The sequence below is a fragment of the Aplysia californica genome, unplaced genomic scaffold (assembly GCF_000002075.1).
Source record: "Aplysia californica isolate F4 #8 unplaced genomic scaffold, AplCal3.0 scaffold00223, whole genome shotgun sequence".
In the NCBI taxonomy this organism is placed as follows: Eukaryota; Metazoa; Mollusca; class Gastropoda; order Aplysiida; family Aplysiidae; genus Aplysia; species Aplysia californica.
The window spans coordinates 638,536-651,863 of record NW_004797493.1 but is presented as its reverse complement, the minus strand read 5'-3'; the positions used below and the strand labels follow the sequence as shown (position 1 = coordinate 651,863).

At 40.9% G+C, this 13,328-nt stretch overlaps 1 protein-coding gene across 1 annotated transcript in view; it reads left to right on the top strand.

Moving 5' to 3' along the window:
* Positions 1-13,328, top strand: part of LOC118477798 — a gene marked incomplete in the record, with an annotated part of 99,855 nt that overhangs the window by 81,926 nt on the left and 4,601 nt on the right.

The following is a 13,328-nucleotide window of genomic DNA, read 5'->3' as shown; positions in this document are numbered from 1 at the left end:
AGAGAGAGAAAGCTGGAGAGAGAAAACACCCAGAAAAAGCGGCGGAGAATAGGCAGGAGAGACGGCGAGTTCACACATAATGTGGAATATTTGGATAAAGGCTCTAGGTTCCATAAATCTTTGTAAAATAATATTCTCCCAAAAGCCATTTCCTCAGTCATTTACCTTCGTCTCCAGGCCTTGCTCCACGAGTCATATTAACAGATTGGTTTTTTTTTTTTAAATAACTCAATAGCACCTCACAAGTGAAGTGTTTAAGACTTAAAATTAACAAAACACAATTGATTTTCAAAGTAGAACATTCAGTTATCAAACTAGAAAAGTCATCTTTTTTAAAGTAGGTAACAGCAATCCGAAATAACTAGTTGAGTAAGGGAGACAATTGCCTTAAAAAGTCCTGTTAAACAACAGCAAACAGAAAAACAGAAAAGCCGCTTTAATAGGTGAAAGATAGATCTAGCAAAACTTTTAAGTGCCGAAATATTAGAAAATGTTTCTAACCTTAGTACACCCTTAGAAAGCACATTTTTCAGAATGAACAAAATGGCAGATAGAAAATACTCTAAACAAAACCATAATATAACATGATTGTTAGTACACCGATTATATAAACGAATCGAGATTCTTGGTAAACGAATTCGACATGTAAGATGATCCCAGGTCACATCCCTTCACGTCTTGTGCTCACTCGCCACTATGACGGCGTTCTGCTAGTTCATTACATTGGCGGATGGTTTAAAAATATTAGTGAACGAAAAACGATGAACAAAAAGTTTATCAACAAAAATCTAATAACTAGTAACTGGACTTGAAGGTCATCATTGGCATTGAATGATAAGAACCAAAGATTGTGACTTGAATGTTACTTCATGTATATATACGTCGAGAATGTTGACGCCAAGAAATTGTCCATGTAAAATAATTATCAAATAAAACGCAATCTTTGATCTTAAACAGTAATAACTAGAACCATACAATGATAATAATATTGAAAGTTCCAAATTGTTATAGATAAATATTAAAGTTAAGAAGGTTTAACAAATGAAGACCAGATGAAGGGAAATCCTTAGGAATGTCGAATAATGACCGATCATGATCAGGCAAAGAAGATATCAAAAAACGATTGCTAGGAAATGTGGTACCAAATGAGGTATCGTACACTGACCGTACAAAAGTAATCGCAGGAAATGAAGTATCCAATAATTAGCTATAATGAACTTTAAAGGGTATCGAGTAATGACAGATAAGAATGTAGTGATAGTAATCTGGCAAGATATCGAATAATCACAAGGTAAAAAAAGGTAGGTATCTAATCTTGTACTAATGACAGAAAGATATCGAATAAAGACAGGAAGGAAGGTATCGAATAATCACAAGAAGGACGGTTTCGATTATATACCTTGCAGGTTTGCATCAACGGGCAAGGAAGGTTGGGGAGCTATCGACTGTAGTCCAGGCGTGGATTTATCAACGATATCAGGAGATACCGGATAGACCGGACCAACTTGGTATCGAAAAATGATACCCAGTGATTGATGTATTGCATGGGCAAATGTCGTATTGAATAAGGAACGGGATGGGAGGTATCAAATATTGTCCGGGCAAGGGAGGTATCGAATAAAGAACAGGCATTGGTAGTATCGAAAATTGACCGGGCATTGGAGGTATCTAATAATGGCCTGGCAAGGGGCAAGGGGGGTTAGGGTTAGGGTTAGGACGCGTTTGAAAAACTCCTTTTCCTATATTTCAGCCCAGTACGTCCATAAAACATAATCGTCACATAACCATCCACACCATGTGAAATCTCTGTAACACTAATGACTTTCAGGATTATACGAATATTTCTGACCTCTCATTCATCTAACCCAGCAGGAAAGTCACAGGGGTGAGCCAAACCAAATTCTCCCAAGAAGTCAAACCAACCAAAGTTGGAGCTGGTTGACCCAAACCCAAAACAGTAGTTCCAGGGAAATGAAAAAAGGAGAAATACTAACATCTCTAAACCTTGTAAGGGGGCTCTCGTGGCCGAGAGGTTAAGGTGTTGATCTCTCATTCAAAGGTCCTGGGTTCGAATCCGGGTAGCGACCGAAACATTTTCTTCTCTAAAATTGTCTCCTTTCACCTCCTTTCCTGCTCTCTAGCAATGTTCTGTTGTCTGCTTTCATTTCCACTCTCTGCCCCCACCCCCTCATCTCCTTTGCCCCCTCCTCTGGGCTCCTGACTCTTTCTGCAGCCTTTCTACTGCTACTCCTTGGCTCCTCCTTACTGCTGTCTTTCTGCCACACCCCTGATCTTCTGGTAGGAAAGAATTACACCTAGCCTTCTCGGACAAGGGCGAAAAATCTCGGAGGGCCTGTGTGCAAGTTGCGCACGTTAAAGATCCCTTGGTGGTCTAAAATCGGTAAGAGTAGACTTCGGCCGCCACCGGGCAAAATTCAAAATTTCCTACCAACTTAAAATATTAGGTGTGTCCCGCGCGCTCATATGACCTTATGCAGTTGCGAGCGCCGTAAAACACTTTACAAAAACAAAAAACAAACCTTGTATAAGACGTCATGTCAGTTGACTACCTCCCGTTTTACCATGCTGTGAAAACTGACTAGCACCGAACAATGCTGATCGGGAAAGTAGAGACTCACAATCTTTGAATTCAAATGTTATTTTTTCGTCTCTACCTCTTCATTGTTTATTAAAATTTAAAAAAAACTCAAGCGTGAGAACTGATGAAAGTTAAATGCACAGGAAGAAACAACCCCAGCTAGGCGCAATCAAACGATATGTTAATATAGTCTTTCAACCATACCCCAGACAATAAGATGCAAATTAAGTCACCAAATTTTAAATCTTGGTACAATTCAGCTGAGAATCGAACCCATAACACCCCCCCCCCCCCCAAAGATTAGAACCCCAAGACCAACGAGTGCAATACCAAGGCCCTGCTCTTGGAGGATATCAAACAAAACCGGAGGTTTCTTAGGCAATACTGAAAAAAAGTCCTGTCCTGTAGTAGTTTGGGTTGGTTGGGGGTTTTATTTGATATTTTTGTAAACACATAGAGGTCACCTTATCAACAATTCTAGTTATACAATTAATGACCTGACACATTGGGATATTTCACGCAGTACAGCTAAATTTCCACACAGGCAGATATAGCGCCCCGCCCCACCCCTTCTCCTAAATAACCTAATAATGTTGATAGAAGCGTTAAACCTTTACCATTTCATATGTTCACAGCAAAGACTTCCTGACACCGGGTCAACAACTTCTCCTTATACTGGTCACATAATGTCAAATATTAGGCGAGAGAGCTGCTCTAGAATGTTAAAAAGAAAAAGTCTCCATTTTGAAACGACAGGCAACAAAGTTTGAACTCACACCTCCCAGTAACAGGCTTACACTCAACCATTAGGGTTAATTATTTCACTGACAAAGGGCCAGTCAAAGCACTGAACTTTTCATTCTAAAGCATTTTGTTTTACCCAGCCAGCTTTCGTTAAGATATTAGTTTAAATACTAGGCGTATAACTCGCCGTCGTCCATGTAGATCTATACTTGTTAGGCCAATGACAGCGAACAGTAGCACACAGCTGCGCCTAATACGGGGTGCCCACTAAGGCTGGATCGGGCCGATCGCCCGACTCGATCGTCTGAAACTTAAAACAAACACGTTTGTTTTTTAGACGATCGAGTCGGGCGATCGCCGATCCCATCCGTAGTGGGCACCCCGTATAACTGGCTACATGACGCCTCGTGTCACGGCTGTGCGCGGAAGCGTCATGCTCGAGCAGGCTTAGTGCGGAGAACCGGCCACCTATTTGGTCCTAACACTTATAACTTAACCTTTTGTACAGAAATATGTAAGATTACGTTGCGTTGTTTAACAATTATCAGTTTTTTGTCCTTCCTGTAAAATTTGCTTTTCTGCACGTAGGCGGTTTGTGAATAACACCGACGATAATCAAGTTAAGACAAATCAATACAAATTGCTGTGAAAAGTATGGGAGACACTGATGCACCGGTAAAAGAGATATTTTGAGGATAAGTTGAGCCAAGAATTTTTGACCGCACTATATTTGTAGTGTACAACATCCCTTTACTCCCAACGAACACTCACCCGCGGTCGTGATCAAGCCACTCGCGTACAGCATCCCCCCTGCCAGGGACCACTTGGCCACAGTGTCCCGGTGACGCCCAAAGCGAGGGTCGAAATGGTTCTTTGAGGTTATGGTGCTGAGCTCGTCGAAGTACGTCACCACGGCTGTGTGGATCTGTTTCTTGTCCGAGGCGTCCAGGACACCGGGCTTAGATCTGGGCAAGAGAGTATCTCGGCTGTTTTACAAATTAAATGTGTAACAGCGTGGTGGAGTGGGGCGCTCATCAAAATAATGAAATCGACGAAACCAACATTTTCCCATACGTTAGGCTATTTCTGTCGACTATTTTTCTTTTTGGATCAACATCTTTTTTATACCACGCATGGAGTTGTTTTAGCGTTGCACTTTCGGTGAAACAAATCCTTATATTAGCTGATAGATTCTATCTCACACGTAAAATACAAACATTTGCATAAATTACTGCGCGAATTATACTCGCCTTCTTACTTACTTTTACTTTTATCCGCCGCTTATACCCTTTTGGGTGTCGCGGGAAGAAAGAGACGTCTCTCTGTCGCCAGCCGGAGAGCTTGGGTCAGGGGGATGCCGTGGGAGGTTAATGTTTCCCTGACTCCATATATCCAGGTCTTTTTCGGTCGCCCTCTAGCCTTGTTGCCATCGAATTTTTTTTAAATGTAGGCACGTTGTGCTGGATGGTGTGTTGGTAATCGTGAGAGATGTCCGAACCATTTGATTCTTTGGTGTTGGATGTGATGCATGACATTATTTGTGCCCACAATTTCTCGGATTACAGAGTTTCTAATTTTGTCTCGCCTGGTCTTGTTTACCTCTTTTCTAAGGCATCGCATTTCACATGTTGTAATTCTTTGCTCTAATGTCTTGTTCGTGGCCCATGTTTGGCATTGATAGGTGAGTGTTGGGATGAATATGGTGTTGATCATTTTGAGTTTTGTTGTCATGGGGATGTTAGGATGTTTCAATAGTGGAGTAACATTATTGGCCTTTTGTGCTCGTGTTTCAATTTCTCTGTTCAGTCGCCCATCCTCTGTGAATATACTTCCGAGGTACTTAAATTCGTGGACCTGTCTGAGACTGTTGTTGTTGATGTGTATCCTGAGTGGTTCTGGCGTTCTGCTTACTTTCATTGTCTCTGTTTTGTTGATCTTGATCTTCAAGTCGTAGATATTACACTCTTCGTTTAATCTGGTGGTGTGTGTTGGAGACTTCTTTAATCTTTGTATGCCAGGCTTTGGTCACCAGCGAAGAGTAATTCATTTAGGACATCTGGTTCTCTATTGGCCTCTTTTGTAATTCTAATATATATGCTAAATAGTAGGGGTGATAGGACACAACCTTGTCTGACTCCAGGTGTTATTTTGAACCATTCTGTGAGTCCCTCTGACGTTCTTACTGTACTTATGCTGCTCTCGTAAATGGCAGAGCTGTTATCTAGAAGTTGGCCTCTTACAGTGTAGTTTTCGAGTTCTTTCCACTCGCCTTCTAACCTACTGTAAGCAAAGTATCTATAGGGCCTAGACTTGAATCATAATATTCCTAGACCGTACAATGTTATGGAAGCCGCTCTTTGTCCTATTTAAAAATGTCATTGCAAAGCGCGCTCACCATAGACGCCGAAATGAACTGCTAAACATCAGTCCCCTAATGTCCCTATAGATCTAGTGAGAGTACGCGCAACGTTTTACGTTGCACCGAAGTTTGACGTTGCTCTTAATTTTGCTCCAAATGGAGCCAAATGGTGCTCACCTTTGTAAACCGGGATTACGCCAGAGTGCGGTGATGCATTTTAGTGCAACGCACAAGTCTAGGCTATGCCACCAAACGACTCCTGGTCCTAGCCTTTGATTTGTTTTCGTTGTGAAGTTAAAAATCCAAGTCAAAGTCATCTCTACTCTAACGACATCATGTCCTAATAATGCAGTTTCTTAACCCTATCCGTAAGCTCTGGGGTCACTTTGTACCCCCGAGATAGTATTCTTCAAATTTTAGAATACTTCTAGTACGAAGATCTCTTTGAAACTTAGTATTTTTAAAAAAATCATTTTGACAGACTGCTAAGCAGAACGTACGGATCGGATCAACGAGTAAATTCCCTCTTTGCAAAGTGGTGGCACAGAGTTCCCCACGTCGTATGGATACGATAGTAAAACACGACCTACGGAGAGGGTTAATTTTTAAACTTTTGAAACGCTCGTTTTCTGTTTGCATTGCCTTTGCTAACGTTATTGTTGTCTTGTTTAGGGTTTATTTCGCGGACGGAGCCATACAGATAGCACTACATGTAAATTAGTGTGACTAAAAATTAAGGAAAAATTCAGATTTTTTTTCCAATCCTTAGTCCGACTCCGATGGGCATGACAAATTTGATTTCCTGTGAGACCCTCGAATGAATCCTCTTGTCCAATTGGCAGGTCATTTCAACTTTGTTGGTCTGGATCTATTACGCCAGCTGATATCAGTATGGTATAAAACATTTATGACACTCGTTATGCTGGTAGACAATGATTTATCCTACTTGTGAAATTGCCAGTTGTAATCACTCGTTGAAACTCGTCATTACAATTTGGTAATTTCACTCGTAGGATAAATCGCGATGTACCACTACAAATCATGTAATAAATTCTATATCCATTTAAAATCCTATTCATGTATAAAATTTTCTGTAAAACTTTGATAAGAGCCCTCCCCCCACCAAAAAAAAAAAAAAGTAAATTTGCAGTAAACACTCAAGCTTAGGAATTCGCCAAATTCAGGCGGCCATTTTCATGCTAATTTTACCTCTGACACGAGGTGACCCCAACCTTCTTCAGCTGCAAATATGGCGACTTCAATTTCAGATAGATGGTTGATTATCTATTTATTTTATTTTTTACATCAAATTCAAGGAAACTAAATTCGCTTTTAGAAGATATCAATAACTCTACTGGCACTACTACTGAAGAACGCCTAATCCCGCCACGTCCTGACACAAACAGATCTATAATGTATGTATGTAGTATAGGGTTTTACTTGAGAGCATAATGTTCTTCAGAATGAGTGATTATTAAAAACTTTAAAAAAAACTACTAATACAGCTGATATTATCTCCATTATGCACATTGTATTATTGTGCATTATATTAAAATGTCATAATCAGTATCATTATGTAAATATATGTAATACAAAATCAACTCAGTTCAATTGAGTAGGCCGCTGGATGGCGCCACTGGCAGGTCATATTTCTTATAATCCCCTCTGTTACGTTGGTCTAACCGTTTTGCTTTTGCCACTCACTGAATACGGTCGCTGTGTCAATTTCCCTTTCTTTAGCTCAAATAAACAATAATTGTTCAACTGACCATGGCAGCCTTTACGGGGTTACTTTTTCGTTCTTCATTATCACGTCAAAGTTCGGGGGGGAAAGAACTTACCCGTTCACAGACTTGAAGAATTTTCTGTCTCTCCTGAGCGCCTTATGCTTCCTGGCAATACTATAGATGCTAAGAACAAGTTTTTTCCTGTAATAGAAGTAACTCTTTATTACTCTTTGATTATACAAAAAGTGAGGAAACCATAACACATATTTGCCCCCCCCCCCCCACACACACAACCCTTCTTTTCCACCAAACCACTGCAATCTACACCTAGCTTTCTCACACAAAGGCGAAAAATCTCGGATGGCCCGTGTGCAAGTTGCGCACGTTAAAGATCCCTTGGTGGTCTAAAATCGATAAGAGTAGACTTCGGCCACCACTAAGGCAAAATGAAAAATTTCCTTCCAACTGAAAATGTTAGGTGTGTCCCGCGCGCTCATACGACCTTATGCAGTTGCTAGCGCCGTAAAACACTCCCCCCCCCCCAAAAAAAAAAAGACTAAAAAAGCCCCACTGCACTCAACCATCCAATGGGGGATTCGGAAGGGGTGGCAGCATCAGCAGGAAAAGTTACCTTCCCAAAAGTGACAAGTGCATCAGAGTCACCTAGATCTACACCATGAGTGGGTTTTTTTTATACGGAGCGACGCACTCACTGTTTGTCTGCTTGTTTGTCTGTCTGTCTGTCTGTCTGTCTGTTTGTCTGTCTCTCTCCCTATCTCTCTCTCTCTTTCTCTCTCTCTCTCTCTCTCTCTCTCTCTCTCTCTCTCTCTCTCTCTCCCTCTCTCTCTCTCTCTCTCCATTCTTCTATTTTCGCTTGTTTTTACAACCTCTCTATTCTACACAGTGTCCGGGAATTATAATTGAAATGCGCACGTACCCACATCCCTGCTCCCTCACCCTTCACACACACACACACACACACACACACACACATACACACACACACACACACACACATACACACACACACACACAAACACACACACACACACACACATACACACACACGCATACACACACACACACACACACACACACTCCCTACCACCAAACCGGTTTACTCAATTCTACAACTCTCTGTTTTTCTGTAAGTATGCGCCCAGTGTCTCTCTGTGTTGTTGTTTTTTTACCTGAAGACTTCCGCCGTTGACAGGTTGCACATTAATTTTTGTTTACCTAGAATCGTTCATTGTTTGTAAGTTATAGCTCAACACAACAGTTAGTATGTTCACCTGGAGGTGCTGCAAAACTGTTTCTCAACCTCCCTCTCTCTCTTGCTTTCCACCTCCTGGAAGGTCCAGGCACCCAAGAACAAGAAGGCGACGACGAGGACGTAGAGAACGATGTACCAGCAGAGTGAGGACACGAGGATCTGCCTCACCGAGTCTGTCATTTTATTCCTTTGTCGCACTGGAGGGGACCTGGTTGTTTAAAAAAATAAAACCTCATCACCATGTTCTAATTGTTTGCTTAAAAGTGTGTAAAAGTATGAAGACTGTTAGTTTATAAACGGGAGGTTGGCGGGTGCTCTGGTGTGGTTTGCTCCTTCTTTCCTATCAAACATCTATCGTCTTTATCTCCCCTCCTTCTTTTTTGAGTTCGTTACTCACTTGTAACACTTCTAGATCTAATTTTCGGCACTAATGTGACCTTGTTGTGTGGTAAGTGCCGTAAAAGACTTGCTAAAACTAAAGCAATTCATAATTAATTAATTTCCACCCTGTAAAAAACATGAACGTCATCGTATTCTTATGCGAGCTTTATCCAAAAAAATCTAAAAGCAAACTTTTCAGTCCCAAATCAGAAAGCATAAAATAGGAAGATCCAATAGAACTTCTAAATAATCAGCTCTGCTTGATCCGCTCGGGGTTAAAGGGGGGGGGGGGGGTCGTCGGGTTGGACAGAGGAGTTTTGTTATAGTTATACAGAAATATCCGTACGTAAAATCTGCCCCCCCCCCCCCCCTTTCTGTTTTGTTTGTTGTTTTGCTCCCTCCCAGCAGCCATGAAATATGTCCAGCTTTAAAAAAAATTAAAAAAATAAAAACAACCTCATACTTATCGTCATGAGCAAGTGTGAGGTGTCGGTAGTCCATCGCTTAAGGTACCTGACTGACTCTTAATCGTAATATCGCGGGATTTAATTTGAAAGCACACGCAACAACTGATCAAGGAAAGAGTAGAAAAACGTACAACTTCTCTTTGCTCGGAGATGTTCCCTGCATTTTTGCGTTCCACGGTTTGTTGTTCCTGCCAAAGCAATTATATTGCAGATTTTATTGCTCTAAAGGGTCCACATTTATTACAAATTTTTATCTTGAACTTATAAATCTAAGCTTTCGCCTTTTGACAGAACGGATCCCGTCAGAACAATTTAGTGGCAGAAAGAAGAACCGGAAACTTTCGTCAAGTTAGAATTTGTGTCTTTTACTCCGAGAAATTTTGGTTCGAGAGTAGATCTATGTCAGCAAAGTGTCGAAGCAGAGTGCAATAGTTCCAGACTTCACGCGTGAAAGTTCCAATAATATTCATGACTGATAAGTAGGCTACTCCCATTGGAAAGCACTGAGAACTAAGAAACGGGAAATACATTAATTTGTCTAGCCCTCGTTGTTGTGTACAGCGGAGGGCTATGTATTGTAGTCATATTTTCAAAATAGTTTAACCCTTACCAGACTTAGGTATTATGTCTTTTCAAAAAGCTGGTTATATATTGTTTTTGATTAGGCAGACCGCGGGTGGCTAGCTATACAGTAGTCAGGAAGAAAGAACGAAGAAAAGATCCTTGTCCTAGGCTTGAAATGCTAGGTAGGCTATATGAGAACCCCCCCCCCCCCCCCCCCCCCCGTTTCCCCCTTTTCCCTTTATACCAATACACACTCCAATCGAAAGTGTTTTGTTTTTCTGTTTTGTTTTTATTTCTTCTTTTTTTTGGGGGGGGGGACTGTTACATCCCTGGTAAATGTCTACTCTTGCACCCTTTTCCCAGCCCATTTGATCTACGAGTGACGTTCAGGGTCTCCATAGTCTGTGGGGCCAACATGACAATGACAATGGCAATGACAATCTTTATTCATCTCGCAGGGAGAAATTTGTCTTGGTCGTTTACAATGGCAGTAGATGTTACAAAGGTTAGGTGCACTCACGCATACGCACAACAAGACAGGACATTAGGCCTAGTAAATACATGTCTCACGAGCTGAAACAACCTGCTCCGTAAAATATTATTATTCTCTCGGTCTCTGTCTGTCAGCTTAACCGTGACAGACATCAAGCAAGAACGGGCTAAAGAACCATCTGATCTTTTGCCGAGGTGTCTGTCTGTCTGTCTCTCTCTCTCTCTCTCTCTCTCTCTCTCTCTCTCTCTCTCTCTCTCTCTCTCTCTCTCTCTCTCTCTCTCTCTCTCCTTTCTACACGAGAGTAACTGTGACGTCATACTAGACAGATCGACAATTTTAGTTGTTTTTTAAGAATTGGGGAAGGGGTGGGTGTGGGGGGGGGGGTGAAATAGACCTTTACCAGATGTCATGTAAAAGCTTAAAAAAGGGTTTATGAAAAAGGGTTAGAGGCTGAAGGAAAGAGGTATAAAAATAGTATAACATCTAAAACTTCTAATTAATAGCAAGGACTAGCAGTCAGTAATAACCTATAGTTAAAGTCTTAGGGATAGAGGCGACACTAGGTGTCATCCTCTTTGGTCCATTTAAGTTGTATCATTTTTGTACAGAAGACTTGAAGCTCTTAGAAACAATACCAGTGTTCTTTTGACCTACACAGAGATGTGAACGGTAGGCCCATCTATAATATAGTCTCATGAACACTGTCTTGTTAGATATATCGGCTGTGAGGAGTCTGAGAACATAAAATTTTGTTTGACAGGCTGGATACTGGTAACTTGTTTTAAATGCTGACATTGTCCATAGTCATGACATATCCACAGTTTCTGTGTCTCTATTCTTTGAATCCACCACTAGCTTACTTAGTGGAATAAATTAATGACAGTATCTGGTTGTGTACCAAATAGCTTCTGGTGTTTTCAACCAGCTCAGTTTAATTGACTCTTTCTATAGGCCTGCATACCACCGCTTTGTGCTGCCTTGTACTCACTCCATTTTTCTGAGTTTGATGTGAATCACTTCGAAATCACAGAATTCCAGTTGCAAAAACGAGTGATAGTACAAAACGAAACTAAAATTCTACTGAACACAGACATTAACTGTGACTGTTTTGGACACCAAATAGAACTTTTTTTTTCAAAAGCCTTGGCAGCAGTTGGTTGTTTTTACTTACATTTAACGCATCTTTCAATGGTGTAAGATTATTTAAGATGTGTGTGTGTGGGGGGGGGGGGGAGGGCTTCGAACTTAACGTCCTTTCCCATAAGACCTAGACAAATGAGTGAAAAGCCTCAAGACCTTCCCAAAACAACCTGAGTTCAAGAACGCTCGGTTGGGAATTCGAACCGTGGACATCCACTCCAAAGTTCAACATGGTGAGTGTCTTTGAAAGCTGTGGCAACCCCCCCCCCCCCCCCCCCAGACAAACCGTAAGAAAAAATAATATCCCAGAAGTCGACAATGAGAGTAAGTACAGTTATTATAGCACTCAGCTCGCCGAATCCCTGCCTTTCTTTACAGCATGTGACCATATCATGCTAATAAATCCTAGAACATAAGAAGTATATGCCAGGCAGGGTGCAGTGAGGCTATAAGAATGCATGGAGCTTTGCCATAACAGTAGATGTGAATACACCAGACCATAAAGAAAATTGTTCCCGAAAAAAGAATTTGAAAATTTGTATCTTTTCTGGAGGCCCAAAAATTACATCTGTCGGCGCCACAGCTGCACCAAGGCGACAAATAATGAGTATTATACCGTAAGAAAAAAACAGCCTCAACGAGGACCTTGACTTTCTCAAAAGCGCCATTTCCTGAGACCAAACACCTTCCTAACTTATGCCTTGATTCTCTTCTCAACTTCATATTATTGATTCGATCCCAGGATTATCCTGACCGCATGTCAAAATTCTTGCGGTTCCGAACAAGACAAATAATGCCCAACTAGTTATGTCTTTCGTGGATACATCAGTCACTCTTCGCTGAAAAACAAACAAAAACCAACGGAAAACAAACTGGCAAACAAATAAAATTCTAATGGGGCTGAAACGTGAAAGGAAAGACGATTTTTGGAAGGTGTCATGGAACGTCAATAAAAGGAAAAAAAGATGAGACGCAAGTAGAATCTAAATGGTTTTTCACGAAATTGTCTCTCAAAGTAAAAGTATTATTTTTGCACAGTCGCACGACCCTGCGTTAAACGGAAAAGCTACTCTTCATTGTCGAGTGAACTTTATCCATACCTCCTTCAGAGATAAATATTAATAACATGTGTCTTGCAACCTGCACATTTCTTCTAGATCTAGTTCAGAACTAAAAGATGCAGTTTTTCAAAGTCCGCCTTACTGGTTTTATTTGATCTTATTGAGCACAAGAACAAGAACAATGATATAAGAAACTACGTGCAGTGATCTTGTTACAACATAAAGACAGCTTCTGGTTACGGTTAAGTGGATAAAAAGACTTCTGCTTTGTCTAATTAGCCTCTCGACTCTAGATTCTAGATCTAGATCTAGAGCATTGTTATAATCTTTCTACGTGCTTTGTTTAGAAGTATTATTTCTAGGTCAGGGTAATTTGTAAATAAAGTTAGGAACAAAGTAATATAGTACTTGTACTCGCTGCTAACTTCCTAACAATGTACACTAGAGAATTATTATTGATGATGAAGAGAAGAAGGGTACGATATTATATCAGTGTGTATTTATGCGAGTGCATATGTGT